A 25,529-nucleotide genomic window follows, 5' to 3' on the forward strand; every position below is an offset into this window, starting at 1 on the left:
TGTTAGTTTGAAATTGTATAAGATGTTGGTGAGGCCTAATTTAGATTACGGTGTACAATTTTAGTCACCTACCTGCAGGAAAGATATCAGTAAGGTTGAAAGAATACAGAAAAAATTTACAAGCATTTTGTCTACTGGACCTGAGTTATATGGAAAGCTTGAATAGATTAAGATTTTTTTCCTTAGAATGTAGAAGATTGAGAGGAGATTTGATAAAGGTACACAAAACTATGAGGGGTATAAGACTATAAGACATAGGAGCATAATTAAGCCATCTGGCCCATCGAGTCTGCTCTACTATTTCATCATGGCAGATCCAATTTTCCTCTCAGCCACAATCTCCTGCCTTCTCCCTGTATCCTTTCATGGTCAGGCCAATCAAGAATCTATCAAACTCTGCCTTAAATATACATAAAGACTTGGCCTCCATAGCTGCCTGTGGCCAAGGATTCCACAGATTAATCTGGCTAAAGAAATACCTTCTCATCTCAGCTCTAAAAGGACACACTTCAATTCTGAGGCTGTCTCCTCTGGTGTTGGACTCTCCCATATTACGAAACATCCTCTCCACATCCACTTTATCAAGGCCTTTCACTATCAATAGGTTTCAATTAGGTCACACTCATTCTTCTGAATTCTACAGAATACAGACCCAGAGCCATCAAATGCTCTTCATATGACAAGCCATAAAGTTTTTCCATGGAGGTTCTCTGGGACTACAACTAGAGGTAATGAGTAAAGGTGAAAAGTTTAAGTGGAACATGAGGGGAAATGTCTTCACTCAGAGGGTTGTGAGAGTGTGGAACAAGCTGCTAGTGCAAGTGGTGCAAGCCAGCTCAATTTCAACATTTAAGAGAAGTTTAGATAGGTACATGGATGGTAGGAGTATGAAGGGCTATGGTCCCAGTGAAGGTCAATGGAAATAGGTAGTTTAAGTGTTTTGGCATGGACTAGAGAGGCCCGTTTCTGTGTTGTACTTCTCTTTGATTCTATGACTGTAAGGCTTTCTGGTCAATGTGTGAAAGGGAGTAGTTAGAGAGTCAGAACATAGACAAAAGGATGTGGAACTGTGAATGACAGAGCAGATGCACAAGCCAAGCAGGTCAGGTTAGGAAATGTCCTCCACTTCCAAAGAGAAATGGAAGGAAGAAGAAAAGACGTCGAGCTAATATTACCGCTGTATGACTGATTCAGAATGCGAATGAGGCACCTGAAGTTAGAGAATTCAGTACTGAGCCCAGAAAACTGCAAAACGTCCACATGGAAGATGAGCTGCTGTTCTTAAGGCTGCATTAAGCCTGACTGCAACAATACAGGTGACCACAGATTGTCAGGTCAGAGTGGGAGCTGGATGATGAATTAAAGCGGCAGGCAACAGGAAGCCTAAGGGCACTCCTATGGACTGATTCTGATGCTAGAAATATGAAACAAAAACATAAAATGCTGGAAATACTCAGCAGAAATATTTGAGTTACTACCTTTATGTTGTATTCTTGTGTTGTGACTTCTTATCTTGTGCTCCATTTACATGTTATGTGTTGCAATTGCAAGAGAAAGGCTCAGAAAGTTAATATTGTTAGTTGGATAAATTCCTTACTACAAGTGCTTTGCGCAATACCGACTGCTAGTTACTATCTGACAGTTCTGAAGGATTAATATCAAGGCCCCAGCTGATTTACTGAGAATTTTCTGTCCAATATATGATGATGATTTATTGCTATGGGAAAGATCCCATTAAAAAGGAAAACTACAGTTGGTTGAAATCAACTTCTATAGAACTCTTCCAAAAAGTACTTAATTAAATATTGTTTCTAAACATTTAAAATAATGTCTTACCCATTTGTGCCAAAATAGTAGTCACAGAGGATCAAGTCAAAGGCAGGTGTGTTTACATTGCTTTAGAGAAATATGGTTTGCTGGGATGTAGATCCAACAATGATCAATTGCAGTTCCTTGGTGGATAGTTCTGAGTCTTCATTCCTGGTATGGAATAGCCTAATGGTTCTTAAAGCTAGGATTATAATTAACAAGAAATGCATGCCATCTATTATAGAAGGGAAAGCAACAAAGAGAAGCCACTGGAGTATGTATCCACCAAGACTCTCTCACTCAATTGCAAACACCCTTTTTCTGTCTCTTCCATCCAGAGAGAGGATATTTGTGGAAATTCATACCTACAGATCAAAAGAGAATTTATTCCAGAAACAGACCTAGCTAGCAACTGTAAATGAATAAAACTTCAATATTAACCTATGAGGGATGCTCAAAATATATACAGTATTTTAAACATGATTAAAGGAATTGATTGGCTGAAATAGTGATAAGCATATTCCTTGGGCAAAATAAAAAGACAAGATTAAAATTGGAGTATTCTAAAAGAACTCAGCAGGTCAGGCAACATCTGTGAAAGAGAAGCAACATTTATATTTCAAGTCAATGATACTTCATCAGAAACAGAAAAGAGGAAAGTAAATTAACTTTAAACAAAATCAACTTATTTCACATTTCCAGCAATGAAGGACTTTTTTTAAAACTTTCAAGCTTAAAGTCAGGCTGTGTGATTATGTATAATTTCTCCATACAAAGAGTAGTAGAAATTTGCAAACTCTACTCTGAAAAGGTAATTAATTGAATATCTTGGAACTAGAATAGAAAGATTTTAATTAAAATGGAAGTACAGAAAGATAAGGAAGAGAAGCTCATACAACATTAAACCCTCAGAAACATCTGGCAAAAAATCTTGGAAGGCTGTGGGTAATCAGGTTATAAAACTTGGAATAACAAGCTTTGAAAATTATTTTAACTTTAAAAATTATTGAAAACAAATTTGAATGTTGTGGGATACAATGGCATAGTGGTTGGTATTGGGCTGTTATCCAGAGATCAGACCCTTTGATCCAGAGACACAGGTTTGAATCCCACCAGCTGATATATTCAATTAAACAAATCTGGAAAATAGGCTGTCCATGAAAGTGTTGGATGGATATAAAAACCCATCTGGTTCACCAATGGCCCTCAGGGAATCTGCCAAATTTGTCTTTTCTGACCGGCATGTGACTCAAATCTACTGCAATCCCAAATGCTTTCTGCAATATCCTAGGAAGACACACTGCTTAGCTATTTTGAGATGGGAAGTAATCACTAGCCTTACCATGAATGACCACATCCTGTGAATGAATAATTAAATACAATTCAAAAATTATAGAAAAATCTATCAAGAAAATTGTAGGGAATGAGCTTAAAAATTGAGTGATGAATTATAATTTTGATGACTGACTCAGAGTACTGGGGATATGAACTTCGAAGATGACTGATAACAAGCTCAGACCTTTTGCAAATAGGTTAGGAAATTGTAACATTGGAACATGAAAAGTCAGACAGATAATCATGGAACATTGTGGGTAACAATATTTGGAGATAGCAAATTGTGAAAATTGTAGAGAAAATATAACAATATCAGAAAATTTGGAACAATTATCACATAGAGTTATGTGGGTAAGCTTGTTACTTTGTTAAGTGTATGTTGACCAGAAAGCCTTTGTTGGTCCGCGTCGACCATGAATGTTACATCCTAGATGGAAATGTGATTCGCAAACCAGGAAAACGCTATCACAAAGCCTTATTAGATATTTGAGGTGTTTCAAATCAACACTGCAAAGTCCAATAGATGAGCATTGCAACACCGTGATCAGGCAAAACAGCAACAATGCAGCACTACATAGTATCAGCAGAACAATGACCACATCTGTGCCCAGCATAGCTCTGATTATGCTTTAAACTTCATCTGTCTTAGCTGAAAATTGCTTAGGGTTCCAAAAATACACAACAAACTGACTACAGTAATTAATTTGTATTCCAATTTTTACTTGACAGATTAATAGTTCAGCATGGACTAGATGGGCCAAATGGCCACTTTTGTTCTGCAGTCCTGCATGACGTGACTGAAATATATATATGAAATCATTACAGGGTCATTGATGTACTAAGCAGCCGGAAATCAATGCAGTAATTTGATTCAGGCACAACTAATAAAAATTAAATACCCACATAACAAACAGTGGCCTCCATCTCTACTGGTGCTTAAACTGCCCTCTTCTGAGAAGAGCTCCTGGTTTGTTAATTTTGTGAGCTATATTCATACTTATCCAGGTGGTCAAGCCTAGTGGTGGTAGTGGGGTTAAACTCCCACTACCTAAATGTGCTCCTCACGGCATGCGCCTCAAATAGCCTCTGACAACCAAGTAGCTTAGCCTCTAAGCCCGGCGGAACTGTTTCTACTGACAGCAGAAGGGACAAAGGTGGTTCCTGGCGCCTAAAAACCAGTGCTTCTGGTAGATGGAGCTCGTCAGCCTGGGAAGGCAGTCCATCTGAGAGAGGGAAAACTCTGATTTCAAACCTCTACTACCTTGCGGCCATACCCACTCATTGGAAAGGCTTCGGGAGTAAACCCTGAGGACAAATCCGGAGCTGGAAGCTCTAAGGCAGTCCAACATTGCCTTCAACCTCGCTCTGGCAACCCCTGCAATGTCACTGTTGCCAAACTGTATCGGCCCTTGCCCTTCCCTTGGACAACATCAGTGTCGTGGAGAGGGGAGACTTGCAGCATGGGCAACTGGCGGTCTTCCATACAACCTTGCCCAGACCTGCGCCCTGGAAAGGACTCTACAGTAGACTTCCCAGCCGCAGATCCATGGTCTCGCAATACTAACGGATGCCACCAGGATACATACTTATTAGCATGATATTTAATAACTGATAATAAAAATATCATAACCAGAAGTTGAATTGACTGTAAAGCAATGAACTATATTTTGATACCATGCACAACAATGCTTTGCTTTCACCTGAGCAAAATAGCTGTTTCTCATTCCATAAATATTGGATTTTTGCAGCATTTTCTGTTTTTTTGAGGAGTATTTTTCAGAAATAGTTGAAGGAATTTTCAATGTTAATGAGAAAATGATACAGAAGTACTGCAAGAAGGTGCTGCTGAGGTGAGGGATCATCTCTGATCATTTTGAAGTGCAGAACAGGTTAGAGGACGAAATGTTCTATTCCTGCTTCTATTTCTAGTATCCTGTTTGAAATCCAGTTCCTTTTATTCCAAGGAAAATGTATTTTGTGAATAGATTACCATACACAACACTTAACTTTTACTGTTGAGGTCAAATGTTTTCCCACAAACTTGACTGAATAATATCACTCTAAGATGGTTTACTAATGTGTAATATATACCTTCATATGACTCAAGCAATTTTATCTTAACAGCACAATTTACACTGTTCCAAGTTTCTTTTCACAGAATAGTGATATAAAAAAAACAAGATAAAATCTGCAGATGCTGGAGATCCAAAGCAACACACAAAAAATGCAGGAGGAACTCAGCAGGCCAGGCAGCATCTATGGAAAAGAGTAAACAGTTGATGTTTCAGTCTGAGACCTTTCGTCAGGCATTTTATTGTGTTCTAATGCAAAAACAGTAGAGCAAAGCATCAAAGAAGCACATCACTGATTCCACCAGAAACTTGCTGAGTGATTAAGTTAAATTGGCCTCTAGAATCATATACTGTAATAACCAGGCAGAATTATACCAGCACTTTCAGTTGATAGTGGAATCAGTTTATGACAATCTAAGCTCAATTGCAAATTAGCTGAATAAGTAACAGTCAATAAATATTTGAGAAGAATGCTGGCAAAATATATTCATTAACTGTGCATTATTCATTCTTCACACTCACCATATAGCATTACACTACCCCCTACTTTAATCAATTCTAACTCACATATGTTCTCTTCATCATATATTATTGATTTTCTCCTGGTATTAAATTCAGAATTTTATTATAATAGTAAATTTAAGGTAGCAGACTCAAAATGAAATGCTTAATTTCCTAACTATTATTTTGCCAATTTTGCAAGCCAAAATCAATTCTTCCTGCTCAATGACTTAATGCATTCTTTTGTTTGGTCTTGTGCTAGGGTTAACAGTGTCGCCACTGGACATTTATGGATAAATTAAGAATAACTTCTGGTAGTTGCATGATGGAGTTAATTACCCAATTCATACAGTTGTGTTTGAAACGAAAAAAAAATATTATTCAAGAATTAATACAATCAAGAAAAAGGCATCCAGCATCTGCAGAATCTCTTGTGTTTATGATTCTTTGTAATTGCTTCATGTTTAATAAGTAAATTGGAAAATTAGGCAGTAAGTTGAGCCATGAAAGAATTGCTTCTGGGACCTGTTATTTCTCAAATATAACTGCAAGTATTCAGCTATTAACAATTACTATGTACTTCATTTATGTTGATGCACTCAAAGCCCCTGGGTACCTGAACTAAAATTGCCTGAAGAGAGTGTTCCAGTACAGCACACTATAATATGTCTGTGTGACTGGGATGTAGTGCACAATGTTTATGGGATCTGTTATGCACATACAGTACACACTATATGCACAAGTGTGTAATCGGAATATATTTTATAGTCCTGATAAAGGGTCTCATCCCAAAACATTGATTGTTTATTTCCCTCCATAGATACTGCTTGTCCTGCTGAATTTCTCCAGCATTTTGTGTGAGTTGCTCAAGATTTTCAGTGTCTGCAGAATCTCTTCTGTGTACGAAACACTTCCTGATATGCATTTTCCAACAGACTTCATTTGATTTCAGATTACAGCTTTAGTTCGGACCTGTATATGATCATGTGAACATATCTGTCTATTAATTGTCCCTATTTTTACTTTTCCTTATTAATCTAATAAGCTGATGACTCCATGTATATTGGGTTACCCTGAGCGACCGTAACAAAAATATATATTTTTTAATTTATATAACCCCCTCACTGAGCTTGCATGCAAACCTGGCTCGATAGCTGACTCAGCTAACAGCCACATGACTCAGCAGTGAGGATGGCATCATTCACAATCAATATACTGTACGTCTATGGTCGGTATGATTTGGGTTCAACCAAACCGGAACATTGTGATTTTCCAATTAAAGAAACTTAATTTGAACGAATGCTGTATAAATACTGCCCATACACAATTATCAGATAAGAAAAAATAACAGACCATACACAGCATAAAATTATAAAGAAACTATACTTACTGATTTCAGCTTTATCAAACAGATATTAAAAGAAAGAAAAGAAAAAAAATAAATGGGCCCATTAGAATTAAACCAGTCTAAATGTGCACATAACTGTTGGAGCTCGTCTCTTCCAAAGCTGAGAATCACTGTAATTGATGGAGTTAAACCCACGAAAGCACCAGCCATGGTCTGAGTATCATTTTGAAGTCCATTTCAAACAAACTGGCTCTCTTTCAGGGGTATTGGCCCTCCATTTTGGAGCCATTATTACAATGGGGCTCTCCTTCCCATGGTATACTGTGACATTTTCCCTTCTGACCTACTACACAGCTCCTGCCAAAAAGGTCACAAACCAGAGCACTGACTGTCACAACACTCTCTCTACCTCTCTCTTCAGCACTTTTTCCAGATACCACCATCCCAAATGGCTGACACTACATTCCTAAGATGAATAACAGGGCTTCTTGTTTTTGACAAAACCAAAGCATTCTACCAGCAGGACACACTGCTTTTGCAGAAACTGCTAAAATGAAATACCTCAGCATAACAGTAGAAATCTTAACCAGGGCATTATTCTTCTCCATTTCTTCACCTCCTTGGAATAAAATCCTTTAATGCTGAAGATATTATTTAAAACTAACTTGCTTTCTCAGTTTATCAGTGCTTCAAGCTGAAATGTGAGCTGTGTTTCTTTCTCCAATATGATGTGTGATCCACTGAGTGTTTCTAACATCTGTTTTAGTTTAGACTGCACCTTTGCGATTTTTGACCAACTGATTAAACTGGCTCAGAAAGTAAAGTATAACCTGGGCTTCCTAAGTTTGTGGTCAGAGTTAGCTTTAGGAGTGTAGATATGTACCTTCCTCCACTGATGGTTAACCAGAACAAATTTACACTGCTCAAAGTACTGAACTAAAGCTACGGAGCATTACATAATGCTATCGTAACACATCTTCCAAAAGTGCATTGCACTGCTTTGTACAAACAAACAGACAAGGTGGTTTAATGGTATAGTGATTTTGGATTCCCCTCATATTCCTGATGAAAGTAAAATCGCCCGACCCTTTGTGATGATCATTTAGTAATAAAACCATTACTTTAGTTCTGGTGCTATTTCTTTCACGACTTCCTGTCTATTTATGCAGCCAACTGCTAATCTGCTGAGAATAAAAATAAATTAGTATGCAGAACAAGTTCTGAAGCACAAACCTCCTTTTTCCTCTGACCCAAATGACTCCTATATATTATCCGTGACAGAATACCCCAAGAGCTCTCAAAATTCTTTTATCAGCTAAAAGCTGCCATTTGTTTGGGAAGTGGTTTTAACATATTAAAATTCCCTGCATGCAGGAAATAAATCCAAGAATCAGTTAGAAGTCTTTCTTTTTAAGATGGGCAACCTGAAAACATAAAAAAAGTATATTAATTCAGTAGTATTCTGAAGAGAGTGTAGAACTTTCAGCATTAGCTTCAGACTCTGAACACAAGTTAATCACCAGTTAATTCAAAGAATGGATGGTATTTAATCTTATAATCTTGTCATCTTCAATACGTGAGTATGGCTTCACAGAACAGAAGGACAATACTACTGTCTATGGAGTTTTCCTACCTAAATATTCGCATCTGTTTAAATTCATCAGATCAACAGCAATGAACAACTGCACCAATATAAAGTAATAGTTTGTAAATTAACTTACGGTCACCATCACTAGTGACACACACAAGGTGCTGGAGTGCTGGCAGCATCGAAAGAAACAGTCGATGTTTCAGATTGAGATCTTTCTTCAGAAGGCGGAAGATGCCAGAATAAAAGGTAGGGTATCATCATCACTGTTGGTTTTAAAATGGCTTCATCCTTGAGTTTTTTCCATCCTTTCAAATTAGTAATATTGCTTCAGAGCTTTGGCCTGTTGAATAAGAAACATTCTACATCTGAAATGTATCAGTGTGAACTTAAGGAAGGTTTGGATTAAACTTACTCAGACAGATTTAATGTTAATTTCAGGCTCGCTTTTAAGGAGAGGGAAATATCTCCGCAGCCTGACTGTAATGTTCTTTACTTGTGTTTGTTGTTATTCACCTGGACCAAATAATAAAAAGAAACTTGCAACAAACTTCTGAAAAATACACTGGAAAGATTGGAAACCAAGATTTGGGATGTTCTTGTCAGAAACGGTAGCTGAAGATTAATTGCTGAGGCCTAGACAGTTAACAGTTTGGCAAATAAAAAGAGTCAGGGTGAGTGAGCTCTAACATCATACATCATCGTTTCTGCTTCCCTAAGATCTACCATCCTCCACCAGTGCATTCTTCTCACAACATAAACCATTGGCAAACAAACTTTTCAACAGCATGCACTGAAACTATAATTGCAACCATCCAGAAGGTGCAGAGCAGTAGAAACATGGTAGCTACCAACTTCTATTTTACTTTCACATTTCATAGCATCCTGGAAGTAAATAACTGTTCCAGCACCATCAATGAGTCAATATCCTGGGAATTCTCTACCTGGAAGCATTTTGAAGTGCCTTATTCACACAGACTGCAACACCATAAGACCATAGCAGCATAAAACATAGGAGCAGAATTAGGTCATTTAGCCCATCGAATCTGCTCCACCATTCAATCATGGCTGATCCTTTTTTCCCCTCCTCAGCTCCACTACTCAGCCTTCTCTCCATAACCTTTGAAGCTGTGTCCAATCCAGAACATATCAAGCTCTACCTTAAATACACCCAATGACATGGTCTCCTCAGCTGCCTGTGGTAATAAATTCCATAAATTCACCACCCTCTAGCTAAAGAAATTTCTCTGCATCTCTGTTTTAAATGGACGCCCCTCTATGCTGAAGTTGTGCTCTCTTGTCCTAGACCATGGGAAATATCCCTTCCACATCCACTCTCTCTAGGCCTTTCAACATTAAAAAGCTTTCAATGAGTTTCCCCCTCATCCTTCTAAATTCCAGTGAGTACAGGGCAGAGTCAACTGTTCTTCAAATGATTACCCTTTCCTTCCTGGAATCATCCTTGTGAACTGCCTCTGGACCTTCTCCTATGCCAGCACATCTTTTCTTAGATAAGGAGCTCAAAACTGTTCACAATACTCAAGGTGAAGCCTCTCCAGTACCTTATAAAGCCTCAGCATCACATCCCTGCTCTTGTACTCTAGACCTCTTGAAATAAATGCTAACATTGCATTTGCCTTCCTTACCATTGACTCAACCAGCAAGTTAAACTTTAAGGTGTTCTGTACAAGGACTCCAAATTGTCTTTGCATCTCAGATGTTTAGATTTTCTCCCTGTTTAGAAAGTAGTCTGCACATTTACTTTTTCTACCAAATTGCATGACCGTGCAATTTCCAACATTGTATTTCATTTGCCACTTTCTTGCCCATTCTCCTAATCTGTCTAAGTCCTTCTGCAGGCTTCTTGTTTCCTTATCTGCCCCATACCAATCTTTGTGTCATCTGCAAACTTGGCAACAAAGCTATCTATTCCATCATCTAAATCATTGAGAAACAGCATAAAAAGAAGCGGTCCCAACAGCAACTCCTGTGGAACACCACTAATCACTGACAGCCAACCAGAAAAGGATCCTTTTATTCCCACTTGCTGCCTCCTACCAATCAGCCAATGCTCTAACCATGCCAGTAATTTTCCTGTAATTTAGTAAGCACCCGCATTTTGGCACCTTGTCAAAGTCCTTCTGAAAATCCAAATATACAAATTCCACTTTATCCCCTTTATCTATCCTACTTGTAAACTCCTCAAAGAATTCTAACAGGTTTGTCAGGCAAAAATTTCCCTTAAGGAAACCATGATGACTCCATCCTACCTTATCTTGTTTTATCAAGTATTCCACAACATCGTCGGAAAAAAATCGATTCCAACATCTTCCCAACCACTGAGGTCAGGCTAACTAGTTTATAATATCCTTTCTGCTGCTTCCCTCCTTTCTTAAAGAGTGGAGTGACATTTCCAATTTTCCAGTGTTCTCGAACCATGATTCTTGAAAGTTCATCATTACTAATGCCTCCACAATCTCTACCGCTACCACTTTCAGAGTCCGAGGGTGCAAGTTATCTGGTCCAGGTGACTTATGTACCCTTAGGTCTTTCAGCAATTTTCCCCCTTGTAGCTGCACACACTTCTCTTCCCTCACGCCCTTCAATACCTGGCAAACTGCTATTTTCTTCCACAGTGAAGAAGGATGAAAAATACTCATTTAGTATACTCATTATACTCATTTACTCATCTGCAACTTCTATCCACCATTATTATTTCTCTGGCCTCATATTCTAGCAGTACTATATCCATTCTCAAAACACAAAAATACAACTGCAGATGCTGTTCATCAAAGAATACGAACACAATGCTGGAAGAACTCAGCAGGTCAGGCAGCATCCGTGAGAAAAGAGTAGCCAAAGTTTCGGACCGAGATCCACTCTCATCTCTCCTTTATTTTTTATATACTTGAAAAAGCTTTTTTCTATCAACCTTGATATTGTTTGCTAGCTTTCTTTCATAGTTCGTCTATTCTCTCCTAATGATTTTGTTTTAGTTGCTTTCTGTTGGTTTTTAAAAACTTCCCAATCCTCTAACTTCCTGCTAATTTTTGCTTTGTTGTATGGCCTCCCTTTTTCATTTACATTAGCTTTGACTTCCCTTGTCTTGCCATTTAAGTATTGCTTTGTTTAAGGAATACATCTATACTGCAGCTTCCTCATTTTTTTCCCCAGAAACTCAAGCCATCTCCTTCAGAAACCCTGCCAGTATCTCCTTCCAATCTACTTAAGCCAACTCCTCTTTAAAACTACTGTAATTCCATTTACTCCACTGAAATAGTGCTCTGTGACTTCACTTTCTTCCTATCAAATTTCAAGTTGTACTCAGTGATATTGTGATCACTGCATCCCAAGGGTTTCTTTACCCTAAGCACCCTAATCACCTCCTGTTGATTATATAACACCCAATCCAGGAGAGCTGATCCCTTTGTTAGACTCAGCAACAAACTACTCTGAAAGCTATCTCATAACAAATTCACTTTCTTGAGATCCATTACCAACCTGCTGGAAGCACGTTCCTCAAGGATGGTTTTGGGTAGGCATTAAATATCAGCCCTGTTAGACTTGCCCATGTTTCGAAACAAATAAATTAAAAATAAAATGATCAATACCAAAGCAACATCTCATGAAGGAGAAAAAGCAGAATGAAGTACCTTGACCTTTATTTGGCATTAATTTTAACCACACAGAGTAAACCAAATTGTATCTTAAATTCAAGAGATTCTACAGATGCTGGAAATTTTGAACAGCACACACAAAATGATGAAGGAGCTCAGCAAGTCAGCTTGCAGGTATGGAGGGAAATAAACAGTTATGTTTCAGTCTGAGACCCATCATCAGGAGTGGACAGGAAACAGTCAGAAGCCAGAGTAAGAAGATAAGGTAGGGAGGAGAGTACAAACTAGCAGGTGATAGGTGAGACCAAGTGAGGGAGAAGGCAGTTGTGTGGAGAAGTGAAGAAGAAGTAAGAAAGTGGGAGGTAATACAGTAGGCAGAAGAGGTAAAACGTTGAAGAAGGAAGAATCTAATAGGAGAGGATAGAGACCATAGAAGAAAGGGAAGGAGGAGAGGGACCAGAGGCAGGTGATGAAAAGTGAATGGGTGAGAGTGGAACCAGAATGATGAACGGAAAATGAAATGCATCTTCTTTAATGCACAAATTACACTTTACTGTCTCGTTATACATCTTGTTGGAGGTGATAATGAACATTTGCTGATGATGCCCTACGAATCATGAAATTAATTCAGGCACTATCATCCAATTGTAGTTAATGGTACCATCTTTGCATATATTGATAACATCACCATACACAGTGTTTATCTCATTTTGAACGATAATGTGCAACTGTGGCGACTCACTTCCTACCGCACTCGAACCGGCTCACAAATAGCCAGGGCGTCGGCATAAAGGCCAGTCCCAAAAGGGCGCCAGGTCTGCTTCACCAACAAAGGGAAAAGCCCGCGCAGGACTGTGAATACGTGCCCCCTACAGCATCCGCGCGCGGGACAGGACTGTGAATACGTGCCCCCTAAAGCATCCTCGCCCGGGGAGGCGGGATCAGGGAGGCTTTAAAGCGAGGCCGCGAAGTTCGAATAAAATCGTTTTTTAACTGCAGTTTACCGACTCCGTGTCATTATTTCAGCGCTGCGTGTAGCACACCGCTACACAACCACATTTTTACCTCCCAGTGAAACAAGAGGCAAACCTGGCAGTAAGTTGACTACAAAACAGAAACCAGAGAGTTCAGTTAGCTGCCCAGCTGTATATCCTACTTCAGTTTTTAATGCCCTGCAGATTCCATGCACCTTTGCCAGATATCACATTACTTGCTGCAGCAACGCAGTGCAGAGTTACATGCAATTAATTCAGCAAAGTAATAAGCCTGTGCCTACTCGTGGGTCCTGGATATGATCTGAGCCCACAGTTGCGGGAGGTGGGTAGATACAGCCACACACATAGAAGATGTGCTCCCCAGCTCACCTTCCCAATGTCCTTTCTCACCTTCACAGTCACTTCTTATCCAGCTGTGCTGTTGTTTTATCTTTAGCTCTGATATCAGCTATATTTTTCCTTTGAATCCCTGTGGCAAGGACATAGCAGCTGCAATCTCTAAATGAATGTGCAATCAGAAACCATGCAGGTTGCATTTTAATGCAGCAGTCAGTGTGGAATCCGCACACATGATTCTTTAAAGGTAAATTCTCTCAACTTGATGGTGACTGAAGAATTCAAAGCAGAACATATTCAACACACCAGCTGGGGTGGACTCCAATTTCAAAACACATTGTATTCTCAGCATATGGAAAATCTGGAGCTGTAGTATTTCCAGGATTTTAGCCATTCATATGGGGAAAGTTTAAAGTGTCATCTGAATCTATTCCTGTACTTCCCCCACTGTGTATTTATTTATTTTCTGTACATGGAAGGAACATTGGAAATCCTGTATATGTGAAGAGATTACTAAGCAATATTTAAGTGAGTCTAGAAGTCTCTTGTTAATTCATCATATATTGGCAAAAGACTTCTTTATTATTTATTAACTAAGTCAGACTGTTTGTTCCACAAGTAGATTCCATTTTGTTGCCCCCACTTGACTGTTCTATTTATTTATCTCTCTTTTATTTATCATATATTAGCAAGACAGCTAAATAAATAGGAGAGCCAAGTGAGGTCAAGAAAGAGGATCTACTTGTGGAACAAACAGTTTTTTTTAAATTAATCAAAATAATCTTTATTCACAATAAAATTATTTACAAGAATAAACCGTTCAATAGCTTTACGTTCTTCACAGACATTCTCAATGCTTTCCATGCAGTCTCAAATAGCTCTGCCACTCATGTGACCCTCTGGTTTTTGTATTAGTACAATACAACCCTAATTGACAGCATTCCTCCCCACCCCTGCCCAGCCCCTCCCTCTCCAACAGGAGAAGAACCATAAACCATGGTCCTTCTCCACCGAGGCCTAGCAGTGGCTGCACCAAGTTTCAGAGTGTCACTCAACATGTAACTCTGAAGCCTAGAATGTGCCAGTTGGCAGCATTCTGCCATGGATATCTCAATGCATTGGTAGACCAACAAGTTTTGGGCTGACCAAAGAGCGTCTTTCACCGAGTTGATGATGCGCCAGCAGCACCTTATGTTTGTGTCTCTGTGCATCCCAGGGAACAGCCTGTAGATCAGATTCTCCTGTTACATAGGTGCTGGGGATGAAACATGACATAAGCCCATCCATCTTCCTCCGCAGCTTCTTCGCATACCCACAGTGTGCAAAGAGGTGAGTTACAGATTTGTCCACACTGCAGTCATCTCATGGGCAGTGGGTTGAGGAGAAGATGCTATGGGCATTCAGGAGGGATCTGACTGGGAGGGCCTCTCTCACCACCAGCCAGGCCAGGTCTTGGTGCCTGTTGGCGAGGTCTGGTAATGAAGCATTCTGCCAGATGGCCTGGAAAACTTGCTCAGGTCTTTCTCTTGCAGAGTCTGCAGGACATTCTATGATGACCACTACCTGATGGTCAAAGGTGTTGGTCTGAAAGAACTTTACCATGAAGGACTGCAACTGACTGGAACGTTGTGTGGGAACAAGGCCAGACCCATCCTTCGCAACAGGGGGGCCATTAGAACCTCCACACTTAGTGGTACTTGGTGCCTACACACAATCTGATGCAGCCACACACAAAGCTGGTCATCAGGATGACAGTGACATTGGCTATGTTTTTGCCTCCTTTTTCCAGGAACTTATGCATGGTGTCCTGTCAGACCCGCTCCATCTTAGATTCTCTGGATGATCCTGAAGATAGCTCAGGTAATTTCCAAGCTGGAAGCGCATGGGATGGACCACATCTGCACCAACTGCAGTAGTCCTGCAGGAACCTCACACCTGATGAGCAGGTTCTTCCCCACTTATTGATAAGGAGCATCTTCTCCATAATTCCATTTTCTGCTTTACCCTCCCATTTCGCTCCAGTCTTACTCAGTTAATAAATTTTAACTGACTGCACGATAGAACAGGATGCAGAAACTGTTGGTTTGGGATACATATCACAGTCCTGACGAAGGGACTTGACCCAAAATGTCAACTGTTTATTCCCCTCTGTGAATAGTGCCTGACTTGCAGAGTTCCCCCACCATTTTGCGTGCACCGCTCTAAAACTGTAAATGCTGGAATACAAAATAAAAGAAACAAAAATTGCTGGAAAAGCTCACCAGGTCAAGCAGCATTTAAGGAAACAGAAAAAAACATAATCTTTCAGATCTGAAGGCCTTTAAATGGAGAAAGAGAGCTTGGGTTAAATTAAAGGAAGGAGTAGAGAAATCAACTTTTGAAAAGAACACTAAAATCAGATCCAAAAAAAAGGTACTTAAAATGCAAAGTAGTAACTCACAAATCAATAATATGGCATTCTAGTTTGCTGAGGAAAGAAAGGACAAAATTTATATTAACCCAGTCTTCATAAAATAATATAGAAGAAAGATCTACAAATGCAAATGATACATGGATGAAAGTGTCTTGAAGTTCACTTTTGCTCCATTTAATTGATTAATCACCATAAAATTACAGATAAAAGCTACGCATGTCTTTTTATCATGACAGCAAAGATGTTCTTGAAGAAGGGAGGATTGAAAATGCTCTGCTTAAAGATGGGGCAAAAGACAGTCTCAGCAAAAACAAGCTAATGAAGATAGTAAAGAACTTTTTAGAAACAAAAGTCCAGCAGAAATGTCATTAATGTATGAAAAGAGAGGATTCATAAATAAAAATCCAAAAGAGTTTTTAATGAAGATTATATTAATCTAATTTGATCAAAGCATTTGAACTGGATTACTGCATCCACTGCACCTTAGTTAAATTAAACGTGATTTTAATCAAAATCAGGTTTAATATCATCGGCGTATGCCATAAAAGTTATTGTTTTGAAGCAGCAGTACATAGCAATATAAATTAATAAAAAACATAAATTACAATTTGTATAAGTAAAGAGAATTCAATTAACTAAGAAGTGCAATAAGAGAGGAAAATACTGAGGAATTGTTCATGTGTTCAATGTCCATTAAGAAACCTAATGGTGGAGGGGAAGAACCAATTTCTGAAATGTTGAGAATGTTTGTTCTTCAGGCTCTTGTACCTCCTACGTGATGTCAGCAATGAGTAAAGTTCATGTCCTTGGTGATGGGAGTCCTTAATGACTGATGCCGCCTTTTTGAGGCATTGTATCGTGAAGGTGTCCTGGATGCTGGGGAGGCTGGTTCCCATGGTGGAGTTGGCAGAGTTTACAACTTTCTGCAGATTTTATAATCCTGTGCAGTGGCCTCTCTATATACCAGACAGTGACGCAACTAGTTAGTATGCTGTCCATGGTTGATCTCTAGAAATTTGCTAGTGTCCTTGGTGTCCTCAAATCAGGTATCCTCAAACTCCTAATGAATTGCAGATGCTGTTGTGTCTTCTATGAAATTGTATCAATATGTTGGGCCCAGGATAAATCCTCAGAGATGTTCACACCGAAGAACTTGAAACTGCTCACACTTCCACTTCTATTCCATCGATGAGGACTGGTATGTGTGCCTTCAACTTCCCCTTCCTGAAGACCACAATCAATTCCTTGGTCTTACTGATATTTGCTATGACACTGCTCAAACAGCAGATCTACCTCGCTCATATACACCTTCACATCACCATCTGAAATTCTGTCAACAATCCTGTCATCAACAAATTTATAAATGGTGTTTGAGATGTGCCTAGCCACACAATCATGGCTGTAGAGAGAATAGAATGGCTGTAGACTAAGCACATATCCTTCAGGTGCGCCAGTATAGATTGTCAATGAGGAGGAAATGTTAAATAGGACCCTGGTCAGACCCCACTTAGAGTACTGTGCTCAATTCTGGTCATCTCACTACAGAAAGGATGTGGAAACCATAGCAAGGGTGCAGAGGAGTTTTATAAGGATGTTGCCTGGATTGGGGAGCATGCCTTATGAGAATAGGTTGAATGAACTCGGGCTTTCCTCCTTGGAGCAATGGACGATGAGAGGTGACCTGATGGAGGTGTTAAAGATAATGAGAGGCATTGATCGTGTGGATAGTCAGAAGCTTTTCCCCAGGGCTGAAAAGGCTAGCACGAGAGAGCATAGTTTTAAAGTGCTTGGAAGTATGTACAGAGAAGATATCGGGGTAAGTGTTTTACATAGAGAGTGGTGAATGTGTCGAATGGACTGCCATTGGTGGTGCTGGAGGTGAAAACAATAGGATCCTTTAACAGACTCCTGGATGGCTACATGGAACTTAGAAAAATAGAGGACTATGGGTAAAGCCTAGGTAGTTCTAAGGTAGGGACCTGTTCGGCACAGCTTTGTGGATCAAAGGGCCTGTATTGTGCTATATGTTTTTTATGTTTCTATGTTACTTCTGATCCACACAGACTGTGGTCTCCTGGTGAGGAAGTCAAGGATCCAGTTGCAGAGGGAGGTACAGAAGCCCAGGGTTATGGAACTTGTTGATTAAAACTGAGGGTATAATTGTGTTGAACACTCAGCTGTAATGAATAAATTGCAACCTAATGTAGGCATTGCCAATACCCAGGTGATCCAAGGCTGAATGGAGAGCCATTGAAATAGCGTCCATTGTAGATCTACCCAATGAAAATTGGTGAAAGAGGCAGTTGACATCCTATGTTATCCCACAGGTTTCCTTTAGCAAAGTACAAAGTACAAGTACATAGTGCATTTATTATCAAATTGTGTTTACCATATATAACCTTGAGATTCACCTTCTTGCGGACATCCACGAAAAACCAAACAAAACAAAGATTGTCAAATATTCAAGGTGTGAATAAAGAACAAATTGTGCAAGCAATAAAACAGACAAATAAAGAACCACAGAGTCCCTGAAAGTGAGTCCACAGCCATGGAGCCAGTCCAGCACTGCAGTCAGTCCAGGAGCCCGCTGGTCTGCAAGACACAGCTGCAGAGACAGATCAACATTGAGGCAAGTGTTTGCTTAGCGATGCAGCACAGAGTTCATCCTTTTGGCCCTTCAAGCAACACACTGCCCCAGTAACTCTCGACAAACCCATTGAACCCTAAGCTAATCATGGGACAATTTACAATGACCGGCTAACCTTCCTGGTAAGTCTTTGTGTGAAGAAACCGGGGACCTGTTTCCATGGGGAGGACATAGAGATTCCTTACAGAACAGAGCCAGAATTGAACTCTAAACTCCGAAATGACCTGAGCTAGCAGCTACAGTACCCTGGCACCCTCAGTAGTTGCTCCGCTGCAGCTGTGTTTTAGAGAACTGCAGCCGAGTCAGTTCAGAACTGAGGAAAATAAAGCCTTTCTTACATGTTCTGGGCAAACACCAACCAAAGAATTAGACCTCATAAATATATGTGTTAATGTCCTAATGCCTTTTGTGGGATCTCATTTATAATTCTCCTGCCAACAAGCAGGACTATCAGATCGATCCCACTCAGAGCTCAGCAACAGCCTGCATAGATACTAATGAAACGTGGGTGAACGTGTCTTTGAGCTCAATTTTGTTCGATCCAACTGATTAATCAACATAAAGATAATGTTACAGGGAAAAAATATAGCCACATTTTTACCAAAAGAGTAAATGTGTTCTTGAAGGATTGTTCTATTAATTATAGGATAAAATAACATTGCTAAATTGCTTAGTAAATGCAAACCTTTAGGTTGTAGCAAGTAAGTAAAATGGGGGCAGAAGAGTACAAATTGCATTTACTTAGTTTTCTATGCAGGGGAATAGTTACAATGATCAGATTTTCCCGACCCTTCCACCTGACTCTCTCCCATGCCTCTCTAGTTGCTCTCTCCACATTTTTCTCCAGCACCTTTATCCCCTTCACATTCGCTTATTTACATTTAGATGATCTTTCAGAATCAGCAGTACCGTATCACAAGCATCAGTTCAGTACAAAACCAATATCGTTCTACACATTTTTTAACTTATGCTCCCTGTATTTGAATGCACGCAGCATAAGAAATAAAATGGACAATCTTGAAATTCAGCTACAGATTGGCAAGTATGACATTGCGGTCATCTCTGAAACTTGGCTAAAGGATGGCTACCACTGGGAGTTGAATGTCCAAGGATATACGGTGTATCAGAAAGATAGGTTAACATGCAGAGAGGATGGAGTGGTCTTGTGTATAGAAATAATATTAAATCATTAGAAAGGGATGACATAGGATCGGAATCTGTAGAGTCTCTATAGGTTGAGTTAAGAAATGACAAGGGTAAAAGGACCATGATGGTAGTTTTATACAGGCATCTAAACAGCAGCTGGGATATGGATTACAAATTGCAGCAGGAGATAGAACAGGTGTGGCAGAAGGACAAAGTCATGATAACTATTGGGGATTTTAACATGAAAGTGGATTGGGAAAACCAGGCAGGTACTCAGCAGCGAGAATTTGTAGTATGTCTAAGGGATGGCTTTTTAGAATAGCTTGTTGTTGAGCCCTCGAGAGGATTGGCTGTGCTGGATTTGCTGTTATGCAATGATCCAAAGGTGATAAGAGAGCTTAAGGTTAAGGAACCCTTAGGGAACAGTGATCACAATATGATCGAGTTCACATTGAAATTTGAGAAGGAGAAACTAAATTCCAATGTGTTGGTATTTCAGTAGAATAAAGGAAATTACAATGGCATGAGAGGGGAACTGGCCAAAGTTGACTGGAAAGGGACACTAGCAGAAAGGACAGCAGAGCAACAATGGCTGGAGTTTCTGTGAAAAATGAGGGAAGTGCAAAACAGATATATTCCAAATAAGAAGAAATTTTTGAATGGAAAAAGGACACTACCATGGCTGACAAGTGAATTCAGAGACAAAGTAATAGCAAAAGAGAGGGCATACAAGGAAGCCAAAGCGAGTGGGAAGATAGAGGATTGGGAAGCTTTTAAAAACTTGCAGAAGGAAACTAAGAAGGTCATTAGGAAGGAAAAGATAAATTATGAAAAGAAGCTGGTGACAACCATATAACAATTACAGCATGGAAACAGGTTACCTCAGCCCTTCTAGTCCATGCCGAACACTTACTTAATCCCACTGACCCACACTCAGCCCGTAACCCTCCATTCCTTTCCTGTCCATATACCTATCCAATTTTGCTTTAAATGACAATACTGAACCTACCTCTATCACTTTTACTGGAAGCTCATTCCACACAGTTACCACTCTCTGAGTAAAGAAATTCCCCCTCATGTTACCCTTAAACTTTTGCCCCCTAACTCTCAACTCATGTCCTCTTGTTTGAATCTCCCCTACTCTCAATGGAAACAGCCTATCCACATCAACTCTATCTATCCCCCCTCATAATTTTAAAGACCTCTATCGAGTCCCTCCTCAACCTTCTAGGCTCCAAAGAATAAAGACCTAACTTCTTCAATCTTTCCCTGTAACTTAGGTGCTGAAACCCAGGTAACATTCTAGTAAATCTTCTCTGTACTCTCTCTATTTTATTGACATCTTTGACAAATATCAAAGAAGATAATAAAAGCTTTTGTAAGTACATGAAGGGTAAAAGAGAGTTGAGGGTAGATACAGGACCAATAGAAAATGACGCTGGAGACATCTGCAGTATACCGGACATTCAAGAGTGTCAGAGAAGTGAAGTACGTATGTGCAGTGAAAATTACGACTGAGAAGGTGCTCAGGAAGCTTAACGGTCTGAAGGTGGATAAATCTCCTGGACCTGATGGCATGCACCCTCGGGTTCTGACGGAAGTAGCTGAAGAGATTGCAGAGGCATTAACAATGATCTTTCAAGAATCGATAGGTTCTGGCATTGTACCAAATGAGTGGGAATAAAGGGATCCTATTCTGGCTGGCTGCCAGTTACCAATTGAGTTCCACAGGGGTCGGTATTAGGACCGCTGCTTTTAACTATGTCTGTCAATGATTTGGACTATGGGATTAATGGATTTGTGGCTAAATTTGCCAATGATAAAATGATAGGCGGAGGAGTCAGAAACAGAGAATCTGCTGGGACAGTTAGATAGTTTAAGGGAATGGGCAAAGAAGTGGCAAATGAAATACAATGTTGGAAAGTGTATAGTCATGCATTTTGGTGGAAGAAATAAATGGACAGACTATTATTTTGATGGGGAGGGAATTCAAAATGCAAAGATGCAAAAGGACTTGGAAGTCCTTGTGCAAGGTACCCTAAAGGTTAACCTTGAGGCTGAGTCAGTCGTGAAGAAGGCAAATACAGTGTATAGAATACAAGAGCAGGGATGTGATGTTGAAGCTCTGTAAGGCATTCATAAGACCAGACTTGGAGTATTATGTGCAGTTTTGGGCTCCTCATTTTAGAAAGTATATACTGACTTTGTAGAGGGTTTAGCGAAGATTCGCAAGAATGATTCCAGGAATGAAATGATTATCTTATGAGGAGCATCTGGCAGCTCCTGGGCTGTATTCCCTGGAGTTCAAGAGAATGAGGAGGGATCTCATAGAAACATTCTGAATGTAAAAAGGCCTGAACAGTCTAGATATGGCAAAGTTACTTCCCATGGTAGGGAAGTCCAGGACAAGAGGATTGAAGGACATCTATTTAGAACAGAGATGCAAAGAAATTACTTTATTCAGTGGGCAATAAATCTATGGATTTTGCTGCCACGAGCAGCTGTGGAGGCCAAGTCATTGGGTGTACTTAAGGCAGAGTTAGATAGATTCTTGATTAGCCAGGGCATCAAAGGGTATGGGGAGAAGTCAGGGGACTGAGGATGACTGAAAGAATTGGATCAGCCCATGATTGAATTGCAGAGCAGACTCGATGGGCCAAATGTCCTACTTCTGCTCCTATATATGATGGTCTTATGAAATCAGCCAGAACATGCTGTGATGATGATTTCATGAGATTGCTGCCGCTCCACTTACCTGGAATATGATATCTGCCTGTACTTTATCCCAAACATTTTGTCGGCTCCATTCAAGGCATTTGATGAAAACCCTTTTGCTTCCAAGCTACATTTTCTCCTTTTCATTCTACAATAGTATTAACTATTCTTCAGGAAAGGCTCTATCTTCTGCAAAATGGATTAAAACAAGAATCGGCCTACAAAGAGTAGGTGAAAGGAAATGGGGACTTTAATGATTCAGTGACAAGAACTGATTCTCTCTCGTAGCATTAGCAGCTTTATGTTTGAACAGATGATTGGAAATAAAAGTCAGATAAATCAGCTGCTTATCACAACCATAGAATGAGAGCACTCACAAAGTAACTTGACAGCTTGAGTGCAATAACTTTAAGCAATATTGGTCAAAACTGAAAGAGAAAGGAAAAGTATTTATATCACACACATATTCAGAGTGGTATCTAGACATGGTTATTTAAATTCTCCACTGTTTGCCATCTCATCTTGCACCCTCCTATCCTTGAGCATTTTTAAACCTCTTCTGCCAATATCTTAAAACACTCTATTACTCCTGTGCTCACTGTTCTAAATTTCCGGTTTGTCAAAAAACATCTTAATTAATAATTCTTAACTGTGTTTGTTAATCCCACCTTGGTAACACCTTCCTATAAGACCTTAAGATCATAAGATATAGGAGCATAATTAGGCCATTCAACCCATCAAAACAGCTCCGCTATTTGAATATGTCTGATTATGTTTGATATGTCCCTAATGACCCCATTCTCCTACTTCCTCTGTATAACATTTGATACCTAATAAAGAACCTATCATTCTTCATTTGACTTCCATAGTTTCCTGTGAAAATGAACTCCATAGATCCACCATGCTCTGGCTAAAGAAAGCTTAGGAGATGATAGTGCCTAAGGGTGACTCCTTTGCTTGCATCTTTGGAAACAGCTCTTTCCATCTGTAATATCTCTATTTTTCCTTTTCAGGGTTCTTTTGAAGACCCTGACCTGGAGTTACACACTGACTATGGTTCTTCGCAGGAATATGACCTGCTCTTGGGGTTTCATGTCCGACTGCTATTCGACATAGCGAGGATGCAGCCTGGAAGACCAGCACCCCTTCAGAGTTCCAGGATTTCATGGCTCTAGAGATGAGTGGACTCAAGGTCAGTGCCTCCACAGGAAATCGGTGTGTTGTGGGAGATGGAAGATCGAAAGCAGCGAGCTGTGTGCCCGTGTGCCCAGAGACCCGACTTCTTTGGGCATGGAGCTCAGAAAAAGTGACACAACAGACTTTTAGTACTGTAAATTGGTGATTTGTTTGTTATGTCTCCCCTCTTGCTGTGAAATGGGGAGATCTCTTTTCCCTTATTAGGTATGTCAAATTACCAGGTGAACGAGTAGTTGTTAGAGGTGGAGTTTCAAGATGGCGACGTAGACACCTGCCTTTTAGGTGCTCTTCATTTTTTAAGCTATAATCACCCTTTAATCAAATCTTTTCATACTTAATTACATGGGTTGATATTTACGATTTATTTCTGTACCTAAGAAATTGTCTAAAGACCCTATATCTCTCAATGCAATCTCCAGTCTTCTGGATACTAAACTGGATACTAAACTTGCAAGTCTGGAAAATAAACTTACTGCGAAAATGTCTGAGCTTGAAGAAGTCGTTAGATCATTTGATACCAAGCTTCAATCGCTGGCAGCAGATATTGAACGGCATGAAGAAAAGTTTGCGGCTCTTGACAAGATCATTTGTGAAAAAATACGTACAATCGAAACTTTGGAGGAGAAGGTACGGTCGACCGCTAAAATAGTGGAGCAGAATAAGTTTAAAATCACCGATCTTGAAAACCGATCTCGCAGACAAAACTTGCGTATTATTGGATTTCCCGAAAATGTTGAGTCTGGTGACTTAACTGAATATTTCTCTAACTTATTGTGGGAAATTTTTGGCGAGGACACTTTGCGGGCTAAACCTACTATTGATCGTGCCCACAGAGTTTCGAGATTTTCAGCTGCGAGAGACAAGCCACGAGCTGTGAATATCCGTCTCCATTATCCTCGGGAGAAAGAGCTTTTAATTCGATTAGCTCGTCAGAAAGGTATGATTTCTCACAGAAGCAACAACTTTCATATTGTTGAAGATTATTTATTCGAGGTGATGAGGGGGAGAATCACTTTTAAACCGGTGATGGCAGAGATTCATTCAATTGGACTTAAACAAGCTTTAAGATACCCAGCGAATCTCAGAATTACGTTGAGTGATGACAGTCAGCGCTTCTTTAATACTCCAGAAAAAGCGAAGAAATTCGTTGAAGAATATCGGTCTTCTAGTACAATTTGAACTATGTGTTATGTTGAAGAATTTTTGGAGAGAAGACGCCATTCCGTTTTTAGGCTTTAACTTATGAGGCTGCGGTATAGCTTTTTACTTTGGTCTGTAGACCTGTTTTTTTTTATTATCATGATTTACAGATGCTCTTTTAATTTTACTATAATGTCTTTTTTCTTAATTAATTTTTTTCCTCTGGATTAGATATACATGTTAAGGCTTTGTAATAATGATTTATTTTTTAAGATGTCGTTTCTTTTTCCCATAAGACTTTGCTTTTCGTAAGCGTTTATTTGCCTGTATTTGAGAATGGGATGAATGTTTTGAATTTTTGGACCTTTTTTTTTATATATATTGTAGTGGTTATTGAATCCTTTTTTAATCTTATTTTGATGACCTTTCTTTTAAAAAAAAGATTGGTGAATTTACATTTATATTCTGTAATATGGTCCTTTCAAAATGTCATTTCTTCTTCCCATAAGTCTCTGTTTTTGAAACTTCATTTTCTTATATTTGAATATGGAATCTTTTTTTAAAGGCATATCACACTATTTTAAACTTCAATGGTTATCCTTTTTTTATTAATGATGTTTTGCTTTTTTATATTATTTTTTCATTTTGATTGATATATATTCTTTCTTTT

This window comes from Hypanus sabinus, chromosome 10 (genome assembly GCF_030144855.1).
Source record: "Hypanus sabinus isolate sHypSab1 chromosome 10, sHypSab1.hap1, whole genome shotgun sequence".
NCBI classification, from domain to species: domain Eukaryota; kingdom Metazoa; phylum Chordata; class Chondrichthyes; order Myliobatiformes; family Dasyatidae; genus Hypanus; species Hypanus sabinus.